Below are 22,636 nucleotides of genomic sequence, written 5' to 3'. Positions count from 1 at the left end.
GCCCTTCGGCCCTCGATGTTGTGCCGACTGAAGCCTACCTAACCTACACTAGCCCAATAACCTCCATATGCTTATCCAATGCCCGCTTGAATGACCATAAAGAGGGAGACTCCACCACTGCTACTGGCAGGGCATTCCATGAACTCACAACCCGCTGAGTAAAAAATCTATCCCTAACATATGTCCTATATCTACCACCTCTTAATTTAAAGCTGTGTCCCCTAATGTGCCAATATAACTAGTCGCACACACTAAAAAAATTAATCTGGGAACAGATGCCAGAGATGCATTCACAGGATGAGGATATCTTCATGGACAAGCTGCCGACCCTCAATGGAAGAAATCATTGCTTACCATGAACAAATTCTAGTGTGATGAACTTGCCAGGTGACTCTGAAGCTAAACAAAAATGATGCCTAGAGTCAGGAATCTAGGCCACATACTGAAACATCTTCATTGGTATGCTAAAAAGGTGAGAATTGTAGCCGTAATGCAGTGATCCACAGAAGTAAAAGCAGTGCGACAATTTGTTGGACTCATTAACTGCATCTATTTGGCAAAATTCTTACCCAATTTGTCATTGGAGTATGATTCATTACAGCAGATCACAGCCAAGGAAGCTCAGTGATATTGAGGCAAGGAACAAAGCAAGGTATTCACCAAAATCAGGCAATTGATCCAACAATACCAGTGTTGAAATATGCTTAGGTCAGGAATGAAGTCACCTTGCAATATGATGTCAGTGAGACGGGACATGGAATAGCCCTAATGCAGCAAGGACAACCAACTGCAATTGCATCCAGGCTGCCAACACAAACACAAAAGCATTATGCCCAGATTGAGAAAGAGTGCCTGGCCATTGTCTTTGTCAGGAATACCAAGGTGGAAGAAACAAAGTGACTATCACTTCCCACTACAAAACACCACAAAGAATTTTCATCAGGATACAATTAAAGCGCCAAAGCATCAGTAAAAAATATCATTCCTGTTACAGAGAGACCATCAGGATGAGACATATAAGCGAGGGAAACTGATGACTATTGCAGGCTTGTATTTGAGAGCAGCCCTCCCAATGAAGAAAGTGGACAATGCTACAGCAGCATGTAAAATGTTCCAAATTCAAAATGAAGCAGTAGCTCATCATGTTCTGGGCGGCACGGTGGCACAGTGGTTAGCACTGCTGTCTCACAGCGCCTGAGACCCGGGTTCAATTCCCGCCTCAGGCGACTGACTGTGTGGAGTTTGCACGTTCTCCCCGTGTCTGCGTGGGTTTCCTCTGGGTGCTCCGGTTTCCTCCCACAGTCCAAAGATGTGCAGGTCAGGTGAATTGGCCATGCTAAATTGCCCGTAGTGTTAGGTAAGGGGTAGATGTAGATGTAGGGGTAGGGGTATGGGTGGGTTACGCTTCGGCGGGGCGGTGTGGACTTGTTGGGCCGAAGGGCCTGTTTCCACACTGTAAGTAATCTAATCTAATCTAATTCACCACCTTAGCAGCAACACTAAATATAACAGAAATGTGCCTCTCCAAAATAAAGGAAACCACCCATCAAGATTTCACTCTCCAAAGATTTGCCAAAAGGCTGAAAGCATTAAAAGTACAACAATTCCTTTAAAAACCTGTTGCACAAACAGAGATGAATTGACGCCTTATTGTACAAGGGAGGTAGAATCATCGTTCTTTTTAGAATGGCAAATTGTATTAATGACATGCCACAGGGATTAGTGTTGGGACCACAATTTATTCATAATATGTATTAATGACTTGACATAGGAAAGTCAATGTACTAAAGCCAAGTTTGCAGATGACACAAAAATAAATGGGAAGGCAAGTACTGAGAATGACATAAAGAGTCAGCAGAGAGATCTGGACAGGTTAAGCAGATTGGCAAAAAACTCAGCTGATGGAATTTAACATTGGAAAGTGTGAGGAATAGATGTGCTTAATATTATTTAAATGAACAGGACAGGGGGATTTGGGAATCATTGTCCATGAATGACAAAAAGCTGGAGTACACATTCAGTGGGTAATAGGGAAGGCAGTAAGATGTTGGCCTTTATTTCAAAGGGAATGAAGTATAGAAGAAGGGAGGTTTTGCCAGAACTTTACAAGATATCATTCAGACTACTGAGGGAACACTGTGAGTAGTTTTAAATCCATTATCTAAGGAAATATATACTGGTTTTGGAGGGAGTCCAGAGAAGGTTTATGAGGTTAATATCTGGTATGTTATGAGTAGGTTAGTCCCGTACTCCATGGAATTGAGAAGAATGAGAGGTAACCTTTTTGAAGTATATAGGAATCTCAGGAGACTTCGCAGGGTAGATACAAAGAGGTGTTTCTCTCCATGAGCAGAGGGCATAATCTGACAATAAAGGTTCGCACATTTAAGATAGAGGTAAGGAGGAATTTCTTCTCTCAGTGGGTGATGAATCTGTGGAATTCTTTACTGATAAGGACTGCCGAGGTTGAGTCATTCAGTATATTCGAGGCTGAGATAGACAGATCTTTAGGAGAAAGTGAGTACTGCAGATGCTGAAGATCAGAGTCGAGAGTGTGTTGCTGGAAAAGCGCAGCGGATCAGGCAAGATCCAAGGAGCAGGAGAATCGACATTTCAGGCCACAGCCGTTCATCAGGAATAAAGATAGACCTTTGATGAAGGGCTCCTGATGAAGGACTTATGCCTGAAATGTCGATTCTTCTGCTCCTCGAATGTGGCCTGACCTGCTGTGCTTTTCCAGCAACACACTCTAGACAGATTTTTAGTCAGTAAAGGATTTAAAGTTATGGAGAAAGTCAGGAAAGTGGAGTTGAGGTTTATCAGATCAGTCATGATCTCACTAAATGGTCCAATGTTGGTGTTGAGCATCAGATTGCCAGATACAAATCTCCATTGTCCAAGTGGCAGTGGTTGTATGTGGAGGAAGTGAATGACCAGAATATACCATGATAACTCCAGGAACTTATTACGGTACCATGACAATAAAATGGGACACAGGAACAATACTTCTTGGGAAACAACATCACCAGATGAACAGCCAGAAACAACATGCATGCATACTATACATTGAAGCATTATAAGTGGAATCTTGTAGGGGCCCAAATGATGTGGGCCATGGTGGGATTTGTAGCAGAATCACACAAGAAGTTGAGCAAGGTCTATCTCAATGTCAGGAGTAACTCGCTGCCTCTTTTATGTATCTCCAAGCAGCATGACAAAATTCTCGTTAGGCAGCAGTGAGTTGCTATATAAAGGGAATAATAGCTAGTCAGAGGCCTTGTTAACCCCATGACTCACTTCATTGATATTCAAGTCGTTATCTTAGCAAACAAACTATACATCAGGAATTCCCGAAATGGAGGTTAAAGTGGGGACCTAGCAACTTCAACCCACTGCTTGTGCCATAGGACTTCCAGATTGGACAATGGGCACCAACATCTTAGGACAAGGGCACCGTGCACACACAGCCCACATCTAAAAACATTGGCATCTAACATGTGCCAGCATCTAAGAACCTACACGGTATATCTCTAACCCACTTACAGGACACTTCTGCAATTTAAAACCGTACTTTGGGATGCTCCAGCAACTATCATTATCATACAGCAGCGAGAACACTTTAAACTCAGGGAGACGTCCTCAGCTCATGGGTTGGACTGGGCTGCATCGCCATGCTCTTTGCTTCCTGTCGTAGTGCTCACTCTCTCTGAGCCTAATTGGATTCTCATAGAATTCCTGTCTTACATTTTCCTTAAACCCACCAACCAGCGATGCCTGACTCACAATACTGAAGTACCATGTTGCCATTTAACACAGACACAAACCCACGAAGCTTATTGTGGTTGTCAGCAAGGCTCAGGGAGATAATTGGAGGTCTCAGCACAATAACTCAAGGGCAACCTCTAACACCAGTCAAGGGCCTTGTACATGACATAATGTGGTCAGAGTTTGGATGCAATCCACGGGAAGGGTGAGGATCTGAATGTCGGGCAGCGCACCTCCCATATTGACTGAAGGTGGGCTGTTAACCTCCTGGAATAAGAGAGAGGTGAGGAGGTTGAAAGTGAGTGGCATAACTTTTACTGTTGGTACAGATGGGGAGTGAGTGAGCAGCCCAGAGAGGATGTCGGGTTAATGACATTGGGTTTTGGGATGGATGACAATGAGTAAGAAAAGATGTTGTAGTCAAAAGTGAAAATGGCAGAGCATGGGCCATGGTGGGAGGTGGGTACAGAATCAACGATAGAGTGAGTACAAAGCAACGGTGAATGGTGCCACTTATGTTGGACATTGGAGAAAGTCATTGACCTTCTTCCTAAAGTGTTGTAGATGGCTGAAAATGCACTGACCTGGGTGATAACCTCAAGCCAGGCTGGCATAGTCCACAAGCCTGACTACCCTGGCCAGCCCATCATCTCAGCCTGCTCCTGCTTCATCAAATTAATCTCCACATACCTCAATACTGTCCTATCCCCCCAGTCCAGGAACTCCCCACATTCGTTTGGTACACTACCCATGCCCTCCACCTCCTCCAGGACTTCTGTTTCCCTGGCTGCCAAAACTCATCTTCACCATGGACATTCAATCCCTCTACACCTCCATCCACCATGACCAGCGCCTCCATACCCCCCATTTCTTCCTCTCCCAGTGTCCCCACCAGTACCCTTCCACTGACACTCTCATTCGTTTGGCTGAACTGGTCTTCACCCTCAATAATTTCTCCTTTGAATCCTCCCACTTCCTCCAGGCCAAAGGGGTAGCCATGGGCACCTGTATGGGCTATGCCTGTCTCTTTGTTGGCTACGTGGAAAAGTCCATCTTCCATAGTTACACCAGCACCACTCACAACCTCTTCCGCTACATTGTTGATTGCATCGGCACTACCTTATGCCGATGAGAAGGTTGAACAGTTCATCAGCTTTACCAGCACATTCCACCCTGACCTTACATTCACCTGGACCATCTCAGACACCTCTCTCCCCTTCCTGGACCTCTCCATCTCCATCAACGGTGACCGACTCAACACTGACATTTTCTATAAACTCACTAAGGGTCCCACAGCTATCTGAATTACACCTCTTCCTACCCTACCTCCTGTAAAAATGTGTTCCCATATTCCCAATTCCTCTGCTGCATCTGCTCCCAGGTGGACCAGTTCCACCACAAAACACACCAGAACTCCTTTTTTAAAGACCGTAATTTCCCCTCCCATGTATTTGATGATGCCCTCCAATGAATCTCATCTGCATTCCGCACCTCTGCCCTTGAGCCCCACCCCTCCAACCGCAACAAAGACAGAACCGCCCCCCCCCCCCCCCCCCCCCCCCGGTCCTCACCTTCCACCCCACCACCCTCTATATACATCACATCATCCTCCGCCATTTCCACCACCTACAAACAGACCCCACCACCATAGATAGCACCACACTCCCGACTCTGATCTGCAGTATCTGCAGTCCTCAGTTTCGCCTGGCATGGTCTAACGTCATGGTCTCTTCTGGTGATTCTGGAGGAAGATGACATTCTGCCTGACCAGCAGATTCTCTCCTCCTCCTTCCCTGCAAAGCAGAGTGTCAAATCGCCTTGTATGCCATGTCCAGGGCAAATGTTAGCAACTGTATATGGCATCTCCAGACTGACAGCGCTCGTACGCAGTGACCTTTTAAAGGTGGTGTTAGTGCCACAGATGCCAGTGAATTCTGGGATATCTGCTGAGCAGTGTGTTGTTCCAGGAATGGTGTGTGGTAAGATGGGGCTAGAATCAGATGTGAGGGGTGTAATAGTTAAGGTGCCAAGTTTAGAAAGATATGGTGAGAAAACCTGGCAGGCCTCCTGGCAAAAACACACTCCAAAAAACTCACCTCAACTAGCACTTAGCCAAAGAAACATAAAATTCCAACTCTATGTGTGCAATGCATATGTAGAAGCTGACAGGAATAATGAAGTGCTAATGCATGAGAACTATTGCAAATATATTTGATAACTTTGACACATGATAATGTCTGCACTTTTTAATCAAAAGGAGATGTTTGGATTGAAATACAGTCATGTACCTGTGTCCTTCCCAACCTGCAGTAATCACATGACCTCTTCCACAAGGCACACATGCAGCGTTACACTTAAGTGCAATTCTATAAAGACCAGTGTTGAACACAGTGCTGCATTGTACACAAGAAACAACCAAACAACCCTGCATTAATGGTTTCCCTGCGCAGAAAAAGAAACTGGGGGAAAAAATTAAAATGAATTTGACAGTCCAATTTTGCTTGGTTTTCAGGCGCATACCATAAAGCATTTAGCCTGCTTTTTTTTTCTTTTGCTTATTTCAGGCTCCAATTGCATTACCTTTATCAATGCAGATCTTTAAAATGCTGCAAAAAAACCATTGCAACTGACAAGTTGGAGACAGCACTATGGAACCAGAGAACTAGAATAAAGGGAGTTCTGCTCATTATTGCAAGTGATACAGTCGGTTTCTCAGCTGGGAACTGTAACAGCACAAACCCCAGGAAAAGCATTCTCCAATACTGGCAAAGAAATCTCTGGGAGTGTATCATTAAGATAGACAGAGAAGAGATCTCACACCTCCAGAAAGTGAACAATGTTACCATCATTCTGTGTAAAATTTATGAAGTTGTTGCTTATTACTAAATTACCAGCCAATTATGAATGAATGCATTATTTTCAAGGAACAGTGATTTGAAGGTCTGAACAAACACTGTCACTGAATATGAGCTGAAAATGTGTTGCTGGAAAAGCGCAGCAGGTCAGGCAGCATCCAAGGAGCAGGAGAATCGACATTTCAGGCATGAGCCCTTCTTCAGGAACCAAAATGGGCTAACCTCTCATCTATAAAATCAATACTAGGCCCGCTGTCAAGGAAAGGCCGCCAGCATTCTCAAAGATCCATCCCAGCCTGGCAATGCTGTTCTACAATCTCTACCATTGGGGTGAAGGTACAGAAGCCTGAAAACATGCATCATCCAGTTTTGAAACAGTTTCTACCCTACTGTTGTTAGAATACTGAATGGACTCACAAGCTCTTAGCATTCGCCTGTATCTGTATTTCTGTTTTTGCGGCAACTTACCTATTATATACTTATCTATGCTACTTAACTGTGTGATCAGCTTGCATTGCTCGCAAGACAAAGCTTTTCACTGTGCCTCGGTACACTTGACAATAAATTGAATTCAATTTAACCATCACATTTGACTACAGAAGAGAGACTGCATTCTGAATTAATCATTTTGGGTTGCACTGAGGTTCCAAGGAGGTACTGTATAACTAGAAACCTTTCTTTATTCTTTAGTTCCTCAGGTGGAGGGTCATCTTTTGTCATTTCAGAAAACTCTTCAGCAAATTGGGAATTATAATCTCAAACTTCCTCTACAACAAAGAAAGGAAGATCCCAGTAATTGTTGCCACAATCTTCCAGAATATGAGTAATGTGATCATGTCTCCGTTTGGTGTAACCATACTCTATAGGACTGTCTCAGCACAGTTTTGAATTCTCAACTTTCTGTTGTCTTCTTCTGATTGTCTCATTTAGCACATTTTAATATTCTTCCATCTGGTTTGAGTGTTGCCAGCAAACCCAGCATTTATTGCCCATTCCTAACTGTCGTTGCAAAGGTGATAGTGAGCCACATTCCTGAACTGCTGAGGCCCATGTAGTGTGCTTTTAGGAAGACAAATCCAAGATTTGATACAGTTTCCATGTCAGAATGGTTTGTGGCTTTGTGGGAGACTTGTAGGTGGTGATCTTTCCTTGCATCATCTCTTCTTGTGCTTAAATGGTAGAGGTTACTGGTTTTGAAGATGTTGTCAATATCTGGGCGACACAGTGGCTCAGTGGTTAGCACGGCTGCCTCATTTTCCAGTGATCCAGGCTCAATCCACCCTTGGGCAACTGTCTGTGTGGTGTTTGCAATTCTCCCCATGCCTGCATGTGTTTCGTCCAGATGCTCTGGTTCCCTCCCATCGTCCAGGTTAGGTGGGTTACCCATGCTAAATTGCCCATAGTGTCCAGGGATCTGTAAGTTAGGTGGATTAGCCATGGAAAATGTAAGGTTATAGGGTAATGGGAGGGGGTGCGACTGGGTATTGGGAGGCGGGGTGGGGGATCTGGGTAGGATAATCTTTGGACTGTCTGTGTCGACTCAATTGACCAAACGGCCGGCTTTCACACTGTAGGACATCATAAGTTCACAGCCTGACACCAAAATTGGAGGTGTAGTGGACAGTGAAGAAGGTTACCTCAGAGTAAAATGGGATCTTGATCAGATGGGCCAAGGAGTGGTAGATGGAGTTTAATTTAGATAAATGTGATGTGCTACAAATTGGAAAGGCAAGTCAGGGCAGGACTTATACACTTAATGGGAAGGTCCTGGGGAGTGTTGTTGAACAAAGAGACCTTGGAATGCAAGGTCATAGCTCCTTAAAAGTGGAGTTGCAGGTAGATAGGATAGTGAAGAAGGCATTTGATATGTTTGCATTGGTCAGAGCATTGAGTACAGGAGTTGGGAAGTCATGTTGCAGCTGTACAGGACATTGGTTCGGCCACTTTTGGAATATTGCGTGCAATTCTGGTCTCCTTCCTATCGGAAGGATGTTGTGAAACTTGAAAGGGTTCAGAAAAGATTGACAAGGATGTTGCCAGGGTTGGAGGATTTCAGCTATAGGGAGATGTTGAATAGTTTGGGGCTGTTTTTCGCTGGAGTGTCAGAGGCTGACGGGTGACCTTATAGAGGTTTATAAAATCGTGAGGGACATGGATAGGATAAATAAACCAGGACTTATCCCTGGGGTGCAGGAATCCAAAACTAGACAGCATAGATCTACGGTGAGAGGGGGAAGATATAAAAGGGCAACTCTTTCATGCAGAGGGTGGTGCATGTATGAAGAAGAAGATAGGAGCAGGAGGAGGCCATTTAACCCTTCAAGCCTGCTCCTCCATTCATCGTGAACAGCCTAATCCTGCTTACTCTCATAACTTTTGATCCCATTTCCCCCAAGTGCTATATCTAGCTGCCTCTTGAATACATTCAATGTTTTGTCATCAACTGCCTTGTGTGGTAATGAATTCCACAGGCTCACCACTCTTTGGGTGAAGAAACGTCTCCTCATCTCAATCCTAAATGATCTGCCCTGAATTCTCAGACTGTGACCCCTGGTTCTGGACACATCCACCAACAGAAACATCCTCCCTGCATCTACCCTGTCGAGTCCAGTTAGAATTTTAAAGGCCTCTGTTAGATTCCCCCCTCACTTGTCTGAATTCTAGTGAAAATAATCCTAACCTAGTCAATCTCTCCTGATACGTCAAGTCCCACCATCTCCGGAATCAACCTGGGAAACCTTCGCTGCACTCCCTCGAGAGCAAGAGCATCCTTTCTCAGAAAAGGAAACAAAAACTGGTGGTGGTGTGGCCCACCAAGGCACTGCATAACTGCAACAACACATCCGTGCCCCTTTACTTGAAACCACTCACAGTGAAGGCCAACAGAACATTTGCCTCTTTACTGCCTGCTGCACCTGCATACCTACCTTCAGCAACAGCTGCACAAGGGCACCCAGGTGCTACTACACACTCCCCTCTTCCAATTTATAGTCATTCAGGTAGGAACCCGTCTCCTTGTTTCAGCTTCCAAAGTGAATAACCTCACATTTATCCAAATTATACTGCATCTGCCATTGATTTGCCCACTCACCCAACCTGTCCAGATCTTGCTGAAGGATTTCTGTATCCTCTCCACAGTTCACCTTCCCACCCAACTTGGTGTCATCTGCAAACTTTGAGATGTCACATTTAGTGAATAGTTGGGATTTCAGCACTGATCCCTGTGGCACCCCATTAATTACAGCTTGCCAATTTGAAAAGGACCCAGTAATTTCTACTCTTTATTTCCTCTCTGCCAACCAGTCTTCTACCTATCTCAATACACTTCCCTCAATTTCAATTGCTTTAATCTTGACAATAATCTCTTACGTGGGACTATCAAACACTTTCTGACAGTCTAATATACCACATCGACTGGTTCTCTCTTGTCAACTCTACTAGTTACATCTTCATAGAATTCCAACAAATTTGTCAAGCATGATCTCCCCTTCATAAATCCATGTTGACTCTGTCTGATCCTGTCAATGCTTTCTGAATGCTCCGCTATGAAGTACTTGATAATGGATTTGAGAATTCTTGCCACTACCAATGTTAGGCTTACTGGTCTATAATTCCTGTTTTCTCTCTATCTCCCTTTTTGAATATTGGAGTGAGATTAGTTACTTCCTTGGGATATAGATTATTATGGAATGAGTTGCCAGAGGAAATGGTGGATGCTGGTACAATTACATTTAAAATTCATTTGGATGGGTATATGAATAGGAAAGGTTGAGAGGGATATGGGCCAAATGCTGGCAAATGGGACTAGATTTATTTAGGATATCTCCTCCATCCATTTGGAGAATAGGAACAGGATATTGGCTTATATCCAGACCTTCGAAAGTTTCTCTTGCTTAACATTGACGGAAGAAACTATTCAGGTTCCAAATAACAACTCAGCTGCCTCCTTCCATTGTTAAGAAAAGGTTCTGCCAGCCATCTGGCAAATTTAAGGTGATGAAAAAGATACAGCTCTGAGGAAATCCCACTTTAGGAAATTTTTCAATCGTTTCCTTCATAAACGATTGAATCACTTATGATTGATATTGGAGCCAATGGGTCAATTCTCATTAGTGTTCCTTGATCCTGTGTTCACCTGAGGACACATGTAACCACTCACCAGAAAACCCCATCCAAGTGAACCACAAACTGAAATCTATGTCAATTTCTCCTCTTGTTCTTGGATCTTCTGTGGCATGAAATTAATGTGACACCAGGTGCTGACTTTGTCTACTTGATCATCAGGGAGCTATGAAAGGGACATTGAACACAGTTAATTTTGGTCTGCTATTTTTAATTTCCTTCATATCAAAAAGCCTGCTAAGGAACATTTCCTGCTCAGTGTACAATTTTGTGTAGCAAATAAAATTATGGGCAACAGCTGCTTTTGCGCTTAAACATTGAGCATACTCTAGGTCAGAGGTATCCAACGTCAGGCTTGGATGCCTATGAAGTAAAGGAAGTCGATGGTTTCTGAATGAAACACACTCCATTTGAATAACCAGTCATTGTGAATCCTGTTCTGTCAGTGTCAAACCTATGCAGGCTTGAGTTCATTGCATTCAAATGCTATGAACTTCATCAATATTGTACTTTTAACTGTCATTCTAAAGCAATAATAGATCTATGATTCATTCACAGAGGATAATATTGTCATGATACAGTAACTTAAAGGCACTCCACAATGCAGGGTTTGAGTCGGCATTTCATAGGGACTTTAGGAGCAGGAGTAGATTATTCAGATGGTTCAGCCTGTTTCACTATTCAATTTGATCATGGTCTGCACCTCAACTTCAATTTCCCGCCTCTGCTTGATGTCACTTGATAATCTTACCAACTAAAATTGATATGTCTTAATCTCAAAACTCAAATCATTTCCGAGCGTATAGCCTTTTGTTCTCTCACTCTCCCCCGACCCTGTCGTGTTCATGCCTGGCTGATTTTGGTCTAATCAAAGGTCACCCATTTTCTCCTTTTCGCAGCTAAATGTTACACCCATTTTATATTTCTGTAGCTCCTTTAACACCATTATCACTGGCCCCGGCTTTTGCCATGGGCACCCACACCATCTGTTCCTTCTTCCCTGCTGTCATTAGCATTGAAACTTTAATTTCACAGCTTGGATCAGTTTGCAAGCAGTCATACTGGACTGGAAATACTAACTCTGTTTCTCTTGCCACAGATGCTGCCAGACCTGTTGAGTTTCTCCAGCACTCTCTGTTTTTAATCCAATAAAAAAAAAGAAACAATAGGTTCAATTCTGCAATCCACTTAAAGGATTAAGTAACATCAGGCCAAAAGTATGATTTATTTCTTTTTTTTCAAAACATTTATGCCACATTTGTTAATGTGCTGCCTACCTATCATTGGCTTCAATTATCAGGCTACATTGGGGGTATTGAGGCAGCCAGTGAAAACAATGGGTTGGCTTTTTCAAGGGAAGGTCAAAAGGGACAAAAGCAAAAGTTGATCCAATTCTGGTGGATGGCAGTGCCAGCTGGTTTGACTCGTTCTTAGGGGTAGCCAATTAAAAGGCCACCACCATGACCTCCGACCTGCTGAATATAGGCCACCACCACAACCCCTGACCTGCTAAATACAGGCCGACACCATGACCCCTGACCTGCTCAATCCAGGCTGCCACCATGAACTCTGATCTGCTGAACACAGGCCACCACTAGAAGCTCCAACCTGCTGAATACAGGCCACCACCAGGACCCCTGACCTGCTGAATACAGGCCACCACCATGACCTCTGACCTGCTGAATACAGGCCACCCCTAGAACCTCTGACCTGCTGAATACAGGCCACCACCAAAACCTCTGACCTGCTGAATACAGGCCACCACCATGACCTCCGACCTGCTGAATACAGGCCACCACTAGACCCTCCAACCTGCTGAATACAGGCCACCACTAGAACCTCCGACCTGGATACAATATTCTGACCCCAAGAACTCAACCTTTAAAAGAGGCATATCTTAAAGTACTACAAATTGCCATCCACCTCCACAAAATATTACATTTTCATCCATGACCTGCCAGTCAATCTATAAGCAACAGAACACAAGTGCACTATACTTTGCTCCCATTGAAGTTTATCTGCATATGGTGTTACACTTTGAACCACATTATAGTTTCACCAATCCTGGTGTGTGTGTGTGTGTGTGTGTGAGATGAGGATATTTGCAGTTAAGAGAAGTATATAACACGGGGGCAGTGTGCAGTATCTGAAGATTGTTCACTTTTAAGTGCACCATCTGTAAAGTGCTGGCAGTGCAGTTTTGAATATTTGATGTAATGAAATATACAAGACTCAACTTCTTCACAGAAGAGTTGCTGCAAAAACCCAACAACCATCAAGCCTCAGCACGTCTAAGTGACGTGTAGGGATTTGGCATAGCATGCCTTCATTTGGGAATTATACTTTCTTCCAACGAGAAGGCATCAGCTGCCCTGTAAGATTGTTTGAATTTGGGAGAAGTTAATGAGTAACAAGCTGCTTGCTGCGCTGTTTGTGAAGGAACATAAATTGAACAGCGGACTCGATTCACCGTACGGTCAGGAAGACTCACCCAATGGACAGGGTGAATAGAGAGCAGCTGTTCCCTTGGTGGAGTGGTCAATCACAAGAGGGCATAGCTTTAGAGTAAAAGGCAGGAGATTCAGAGGGGATTTGGGAAAACGAACCTTTTCACTCGGCAGGTGGTGGGAATCTGGAATGCACTGCCTGGAAAGAAACCTTCCAATCTTCAAAAAGTATTTCGGTGAATACTTCAAATATCAAAGTATTCAAGGATATGGGATGAGTGCAGGAAATTGGGGTTAGCGCATTTTTAGTGGTAATGTTGGTGTGCATTTAATGGGCCAAAGGGCCTTTTCTGAGCTGTGTGAATCTATGACTATGGGCCTTGTTTCACTGTATGTGGAGTGTACAGATGGGAGAATTCATTCCTGTTGCAGTTACATACTGCAGATTCGACTGGGAATTGTTCATAACAGCTAGAAGACAGCTGCGAAAAAAGTCTTTTTATCATCATTTTCATTTTTCAAACTTCCAGCCTGTTACTGCCCATTAGGTTATTTTATGGAAGACACATAGAGCTAAACTGGGGAAAAATATAGAACGAGTTCAATAGCACTACTACTGCCATTAACAATAGCCTGTGACCAAATGATTTATGAGAGTACTGCAACTCAGAGCAAATGTACCCCTCAGAAAACTGGAAGAAATACACATGGCAGTCCAGGTAACACTGAAAATTTACTTTAATCAGACAACACGTCAAACTGTATTTTCTCCACTAGATATTTCTGAACCAGAAAAGAAATATATAAAATATAAACTATTACAGGCAATAAAGACATTCACAGTCTGAGTCCATTAGGTCTGGCTAACAATCATTTGAAAAATTGAGAAAAAATATGGTCAAAACTCAAAGATCAACCCTGAGTGAAACTCAGCTTCAGAATACACCATCTCGGATACATATCCTTTCAGCAACAAATGACAGAGATCATTTCCATCACTAATTCAGAAATAGATGCAGACGCAAGTGCATCACTGTGACATCTCTGCAACTAAGCTGGCCAACAGAATAATTGCATTCGTGAGAACATATACCCTACAGGTGAACTCCAAAAAGAGACCTCTTATACTAATCCAATGTTTTTGTTCTATTCATTCACAGGAGATTGGACCAGCACTTATTAACCATCCCTAGTTGCCCTTGAGAAGCTGATTTTGAGCTGCCTTCTTCAATTGTTGTGGTCCCTTTGCTAGAGGTGGACATACAATGCCATTCGGGAGGGATCTCCAGGATTTTGACCCAACCACAGTGAAGAAACAGCAATCTATTCCCAAGTCAGGACGGCAAGGGGCTGAGAGGGGAACTTATAGGTGGTGGTGCTCCCATGAGCTTGCTGCCCTTGTCATTCGAGATGGAAGTGATCATGGACTTGGAAGGTTCTATATAAGAATCTTTGGTGAATTTCTGCAGTGCATCCTTTAGATGGTACCCACTGCTGCAACTGAGATTTGGTGGTGGCAAATCATATTCCATTGAAGCACTACCATAAAATGGACACAAGCACAAGGCTATAACAATGTTTGACAAAATCTACGGGCTATGCTCTCCATCCATCATTAGCACAATAGCCAAACAGACAAGCCTAGAGACTAATATTGTTGCCCAGATTATATGCCTATGTGTACAAGGGCAGCATAAGCTATACGCCAAACTGACACAAGTGAAACGCAAACATCCTTCTCATACTTACAAAAAAAAAGTCATGTTTATAAAATAGCAGCTTGCACACCAAGAATCAGACACATATATTGGATTGACTTTGTTCACTGATAGCAGACTCACCTCTGTATTCTGACCTCAGCAAACCCAAAATCAAGGCTGACACCCATGTGTGCAGTACAAAGGGAGTGCTGTAGGGGTTATAAGTGCCATTCTTTGCATTGTGGTTCAAACTAAGGCCCCATCTATTCTCTGAGATGGATACACTCCATGTCAATATGTAAAGAACAGTGATGTTCTCTAGGGGCAATCTATCCCCAGAAGAATATCATTAAAGCAGATTCCCTAGCTCTTCCAGTGTGCATTACAATGTGTAAATGATTGTCATACCTTCCTCAATTGTAACAGTGACTAAAGTCCAATCCATTAACTCAAGTGAAAAACTTAGATTATCATATCTGTTGACATTAACGCGATCCAAAAATACCCCATCTCTGATTAAGGAACAGTAAAGGTCATTTCCATTGCTTTGCACAAAAGTTGTATACATGATAAATTATGAGTGTGAGAAAAGAACTGAGACACTTGTCCCCTGGTGAGATATAGACGTGGTCTTAAATCATTTTCAATTTGATCCATTAAGAAAAAAAAGTCCAGAATTTGCCAAAGAAAAGTATAGTTGCCTCTGAAGGGCATTCAAAATGCACCCTAAACAGTTAACCAGCCAATCTTTACCTGAGGTCTTTCGCCAACAGGAACAATGCTCTCAGCAATCGTGTATTGTGAGTTTAGTGTTAGGAGTTGTCAATGAAGTCAATAGCAAATCAAACACCATTTCTCTTGGGGGTCACTTCTGTCTCATGTGCAGTTCACATCTCTTTCTTCTTCTACCTCAACTCTCTGAGATCAATAAGTCTTTCTCTTCATTTTCTGTTTCTATTGTCTGACTCCAACATCCAAACAGGACAAACAGCACATTTTTCTGATGACATGAGAAGAGAAATAGAGAATGGTTTATATCTTTTATCAAATGATGTTTTATCTACTTTGTGTTGTGTGAAGAGGGTTCAGAATATTTTGTCATTTAATCAGACAGAAAAGCACAGAAAAGGACAAAGACCAATCTTCATTCAGATTGCGTGACCGTTGCTCAGATGTGAATTCTATGATTACATGGGATCACTGATCACATAATGGTTGGTGCGCAAGGAAGAATTATGAGATCTTACATATAAATCTGAATGATGTTCAGTGTGTGCTGCATTAGGAGCTATTATAATTCAAAGAGATAAGCTCTGAACTAAAGGTTATTCATTACAGATCTGGAATAAAGAATCTGATACACTCCACATTCTTTAGAAATAATATACTGATTCAAATAAGCTTGTTTTCAGATTCACCTGGTTGCAACGATATAGAAAATTGTATCTCTGGTTTAATCATATTAAATCTCTACTGCAATTCTTTTAAACTGTTAACCTTCATCAGTACATACTTAGACCTGATGCACTGTGTAGTTTTGATGTATATACTATGTTTCCTGGAATTTAGTCATGTATAATATAGCCTTCCTTTTGAATGACTGTTTCAAAATATAGGACAGGAAATTGCTTCACACAATGCTGCTGTCACCAAACTACTGAAACTTGTTGCTTGTTCCCAGGGGTATGATGCATTTCTGGCTGCTTCCTGCACAGCTGGTACAGTACTGGTCGATATATCGAGGGAGTGCTGCATGGGCTGCAGGAACCTGAATGGATGATACTCACAAGTTGCTGATAGAACGTCTGCAACATTTTTTTCAATGCTGTTGATGCAGTGCTGTTTTGGGGGACGAGGAAGTGTTTTTGTTTGCAGTGCATGAATTCCAACTCAGGATAATCAAGGACTGCCTAATCCAAGGGTCGCGACACTTACTCAATGCTCTGTAGCTCGTAAAATATGCGGAGAATGCAGCAGAGGAGGGAGGACAGTGGCATCCTGGACCTTGTGTAGGTAAATGGACTGGAGGAGTGAATGAGGCTCTCTGCTTAAACAATGTCCCAGTTGCATAATGGACCAACCATTCACATTCATTTCATACTCACCATCATAGAAACCCCTTGGCCAACATTCAAAAATAACAAAAAAAATCACAAAATATCTTGCAGCAACAATTATGCAAAACCAATGATCTGCCTGTTCTAGTACTCACAGGGTGCTTCCGCAATGGTTGAAACATGGCCAAGAGTAGGCTGCTAGTCTTTATTGGGAGATGATGCAGATGGCCTTGCAGTGTGCCTTTGAGCAGCTGTAGACACCATCACCTCAGTATGGGTGTCTGCAGTCTGGACCAGCTGACTGACAGGGCACTGACAGGGTTCAAAATCACACAACAACAGGCTATTGTCTAACAGGTTGATTTGGAATTACACACTTTCGGAGCACCACTCCTTTGTCAGGTAGCTACTTAAGAGTGGTCATGCTGGGAGGATTATTGTCACTTTCTACAGCAGCACTGTCCCAGCACAGGACAACACCCCAAAAGTCCTGGTGATACATTGGAGGTGGGTTTGCTGCCATGCTGAGAGAGCCTGTGTGCCACTTTAACCTGAGACACACGACCATTACAGCAGAAGTTGGAGATAACAACATAGTCCATAGTGTCATGATCTCTGTCTGAACTTTAGCTCTGAGATATCAAGAGGATTCGGCTGCACTGCAGTGAAGCTGACATTGCAGAAGGGAATGGTTCTGAAACAGTTAACATGAGATACTGCTTCAGCTCCACCACATCTGGTGGCAACATAAGGATTTGGGTGGGTAAAGGCAGAACAACTTAGGATCTCAGAGAAGATGGACCTAGCATCCAGGTCTTTCTCACAGTGTTTCACTTATTAATGTCACTCTCACCTGGTTGTGATCATATAAAAACCTACATCTTGTTTAAGACAAAAGCCTCTTTCATTAAGATTCACCAGTGGGTTTCCTGGACTATTGTAAGCCAAGTAGACCCTTCAACTGAGTTAAGGAAAGGAGACAGTGGCAGCAAATTACCCCAGCCACAAGCAGGCTGGCATTGCAACATATGCAATAACTGAGCAAGAAGCCAACAGACTGTGTATCACAGCTGAGTCCTCCATGCTGGAATGCAGGGGCACGAACTCCATACACTGTCTGACTACTCCATGCTCAACAGTCATAGGAGGTTATCTCATAGACCTGCCAGTGCATCACACATCACACGCACATCGTTATCAGCTTTTCCGGGCATAATAGTTGAAGTTCTAAATTGCAGGAAGGCTAATTTTGACAGTATTAGACAAGAACTTTCAAAAGTTGATTGGGGGCAGATGTTCACAGGTAAAGGGACAGCTGGAAAATGAGATAACAAGAATCCAGAGACAGTATATTCCTGTCAGGGTGAAAGGAAAGGCTGGTAGGTAAAGGGAATGCTGGATGACTAAAAAAATTGAGGGCTTGGTTAAGAAAAAGAAGGAAGCATATGTGAGGTATAGACAGGATAGATCGAATGAATCCTTAGAAGAGTATAAAGGTGGTAGGAGTATACTTAAGAGAAAATCAGGAGGGCAAAAAGGGGACATGAGATAGCTTTAGAAAATCAAGTTAAGGAGAATCCAAAGGGTTTTTACAAATACATTAAGAACAAAAGGGGGACTAAGAAGTGAATAGGGCCCCTCAAAGATCAGCAAGGCAGCCTTTGTGTGGACTGCAGGAGATGGGGGAGATACTAAACGAGTATTTTGCATCAGTATTTACTGTGCAAAAGGATATGGAAGATATAGAATGTGGGGAAATAGATGGTGACATCTTGAAAAATGTCCATATTACAGAGGAGGAAGTGCTGGATGTCTTGAAACGCATAAAAGTAGATAAATCCCCAGAACCTGATCAGGCGTACCCTAGAACTCTGTGGGAAGCTCAGGAAGTGATTGCTGGGCCTCTTGCTGAGATATTTGTATCATCAATAGTCACAGGTGAGGTGCCAGCAGACTGGAGGTTGGCAAATGTGGTGCCATTATTTAAGAAAGGTGATAAGGACCTCTTTAATGTTAATGTTAATGTTAATCTCTCTCTGCACCATCTCAGCAGCTGTAACATTGTATCCTGCCCTCTTTTCTGTTATCCTGATGCACTTGTACAATATGAACTACCTGTAAAGCACAAAAAAAAAATTTTCACTGTACTTTGGTACACTTGACAGTAATAAATCAAATCAAATCAAATTAAGGACACAAACCAACCTGACCTAGAATTACTTCATTGTTCTTTGCTGTTGTTGATAAAGGAACTTACTTCCTTACAGCACTCTAGGTGTATGGACCGTCGCCGTTCAAGAAGGCAGCTCACTGTCACATTCTTAAGGACAGTTATGGATGCACTACAAAATTCTGGCCCAGTCAACAATACCTAGAGACAATGCAAGTTTAAAGAAAATCAGGCCATGACTTACCATCATCTTGTGGATGGTCCTTCCAGTATCAAATGCAATAGTCTGTCTCTCCTCTGAATCCATCACATGAACTGTCATCTCTTGGAGGGGATTTAGGACAGATGGAGTTTCTCCCCAGTATTGTGTAACTATCTCCTCTAAGCATGAGGACTGATTAATAGCAAGTTTTTTTGTATTCATTCATGGGGCACTGCTGACCAGGCCAGACTTTATTGCCAATCCCTAATTACATCATTATCAGGAGCCCTGAAGAGTGCCAGAGGCTGCAAGTGGGAAGGGGGACAGAGTAGAGGCACTCAAGCTATTGAGTCAATGCTGCAATCATTCAGATAAGGTCATATGCATTGAAAAGTCTCATTTAACTACATTCACTTCCAAATCAAAAGTGTTGCTGTTGGAATCCACACAGCTCCAAGCCTGTCTTGGTTTTTGGAGGATATGTAAAATAATCTGTTTTAATCACATCCCTGCTCTAACCTTTTTTAGAATCTGTTTTTTTAAATTCATTTCCTGTTTGCCTGCTGAATTGAAAAATGTCATCAACTTTGTTTCCTCCAATTTCCACCCTTCACATTTCTGCCTTTTCCTCTCCCTTCTTTGTATCCATTTCTAAGGTTAGCCTGTGTGCAAATATTCACTCCAATCTCACTGACTTCCACGATTTTAAATGCAATTCCTCATACTTTGTTTCCAGTAAGGGCTCTATTCCATTTTCCCAGTTACTCCACCATTACCTGTTCTTACAATGCAGCCTTTCATGCAGTGCTTCACATATATCCTCCATTCTCGTCAACTAAGGAATTCCTCGGAGAAAGTGAGGATTGCAGATGCTGGAGGCCAGAGTTGAAAAATGTGGTGCTGGAAAAACACAGCTGGTCAGGCAGCATCCGAGGAGCAGGAGAATCAACGTTTCGGGCATAAGCCCTTCTTCAGGAATGAGGCTGGTGTGCCAAGCGGGCTGAGATAAAAGGTAGGGGGGAGGGAATTTAGGGGAGGGGCGCTGGGAATACGATAGGTGGAAGGAGGTGAGGGTGAGGGTGATAGGCCGGAGAGGGGGTGGGGGAGGAGAGGTCGGGAAGAAGATTGCAGGTCAAGAGGGCGGTGCTGAGTCTGAGGGTTTGGACTGAGATAAGGTGGGGGGAGGGGAAATGAGGAAGCTGGAGAAATCTATATTCCTACCACCCCTTACCCCCACCCATTATGTTGAGGATGGCAGGGCTCTTAGTCTCCCAAGGTACACGAACCTTGACCTCACCTTGCACCTCAGCAGTTTCTGGATTCAACTCATATCCTGCAACATTTTCACAATCTAACTGTGATGTCAACACCTCTTTCCCTTTTCTTTCAGCAAAGGGACCATTCTCTTTATGATAGCAATCACTCCTTCTAGATGGAACAATTTGCTTGTAGTGTTGGAATTTAGTATGCTGTACTTTCTGCTCCCAAAGTTGTGTGCTCCACACTGTGGAGACCAATTGTAGGTTGGGGGGATCTATTTTGCAGAACACCTCTGCTGAGATTTCAAACATGATGTTGAATTTCTGGTCATCTGCCATTTTAATTCCCCATTCTCTCCTCAGCCTCTAACTCTTATTCACATGAAGTTCAAGTAACAGCCTATCATCATTCAGGTAGGCACTTTACTGCCTTCTAGACTCAGATCATACTAACCTTTAACTCATTTTTATTTTCTTTTGGTGTTCTATTGATTTGGACAAATGCTGTCAGCATTAATTCTTATTTTCCAGTTACACCTTTTCTGGAGATAACTTTTCATTGTTTACTTGCCTCATTCATGTCTCTTTTCACTCTGCACTGTTATCCTTTGTGTCATTGCATGTTTCTTGCCTTCTTCCTGTCACAGACCATTCCCACAGTTCAGTCCACTGCTGCATTTCTCTCTTCCCAGTCATATCTGAAAAACTGTTACAATGCAAAGGGTTCCCAGCTGATGAAGCTTGAATGAATAACATGCTGGACAGGAAGGTTTTGTGAGGGTCTACCGAGTGGGGATATGAATTCCACGCTTGATGACAATCAGACTGGACAAACTATGGCTCCTAACTGACCTCATCTCAACTTGCCATCCAATTAAATTTGATGGGATCCTGATACAGCCACCTCACTCACAGAACTGGCATCTCCAGACTATCAATGGGTCCACTGGAAGATGGAGGAAATGCAGATGTGTCCTTGGAAGGTAATGTTTGCATGTGCAAAGATAATTACTTATTTTGGATGGTCCTGAACCCTCTGATTGGATAGCACCCCCTCTGGCAGCAGTTGCTGGTGTGGCCTTTTACTACCAGTGGGCTTCTTCTTTGGAGATGGAGTCTCTAAATCTGTTAGACTCCACCCCACAACTCTGGATTGTCTCCTATCAGCTGGTGTCCCCTGCAGTTGGTGGGGCGCGGGCACTAACCCACCAGCAAAATGCTGGTGAGCGCTCTAAGTGGCACATCACTCAGGTCTTCAATACCACATTAACCGCACACCTTCCTTACATTGGACGTTTGACCAGAATGTTGTCCAGTAACTTCCCCGGCAGCATCACAGTAGTAAGGAACCATTTTGATTCAGCACCCTGCAACTTTGCTGCCTCTCTTTTATCCACCTCTGCCCCTGCCAGCCTATTGCTGAAAAAACTCCCCCCACCTTCCTATTTCTTTCTCCACAGTCCGTTGCCAAATCTGGCATTTTCTGCTTTTGTTTCAGATTGCCGGCAACTGTTGTATTTTGCTCTTGCCGAGGAACTGTAAATGGAGACATGCATCAAGTTAATTAATAGAAGGAAGTAGTTGGGCCATCCGAAGTAAATACCAACTCATCATAGTGATCAGATTGCTCAACTGAATAACATTAATGGTCTGAGCTGGTTAAGTCTATAGTTTTATGGTTCATAAACATTATATAAATGATTAAAGATCCAATTCTTATCTTTGCAAATGACAGTCGGACAGCTCTTTATTCTGGTGAATCAATTTAATTCCTAACTGCTGTTCTTAACTCTAACAACGTTATATATCACACTCCAGTTCATTAAGGGACTTTAAATTGTCCTATTATTGTGAACATAATATACAGTAGTGATATTCCTCAATGGAAAGAGTACAATATTACTTATTGAATCTCTTTAATATTGGCAATCTCTGTGGTCCACCACAAGTTTCTAAAGAGAACTGGTTGTAGTATTATGGAAGAATTTGCCCTTGTGATGTCACAGGTAATTTTTGTTAAAAGCTTCAGGAAAATGTAGCAGTTTCTCACTTATACAAC

The 22,636-nt window shown here is 42.9% G+C and overlaps 1 long non-coding RNA gene across 1 annotated transcript in view; it reads left to right on the top strand.

The window, feature by feature from the left end:
* The window catches only part of LOC140465073 (uncharacterized), a 129,810-nt gene extending 113,246 nt beyond the window's left edge, over nt 1–16,564 (top strand). The window contains exon 3 of the long non-coding RNA XR_011955089.1: nt 14,350–16,564. This is a non-coding gene — a long non-coding RNA (uncharacterized lncRNA). The remainder of the gene's footprint in view (nt 1–14,349) is intronic.
* The last annotated feature ends 6,072 nt before the right edge of the window (nt 16,565–22,636 follow it).

The sequence above is a fragment of the Chiloscyllium punctatum genome, chromosome 41 (assembly GCF_047496795.1).
Source record: "Chiloscyllium punctatum isolate Juve2018m chromosome 41, sChiPun1.3, whole genome shotgun sequence".
NCBI lineage: Eukaryota > Metazoa > Chordata > Chondrichthyes > Orectolobiformes > Hemiscylliidae > Chiloscyllium > Chiloscyllium punctatum.
Note: the sequence above shows the minus strand (reverse complement) of the source record. Positions and strands in the feature narration are given on the sequence as shown.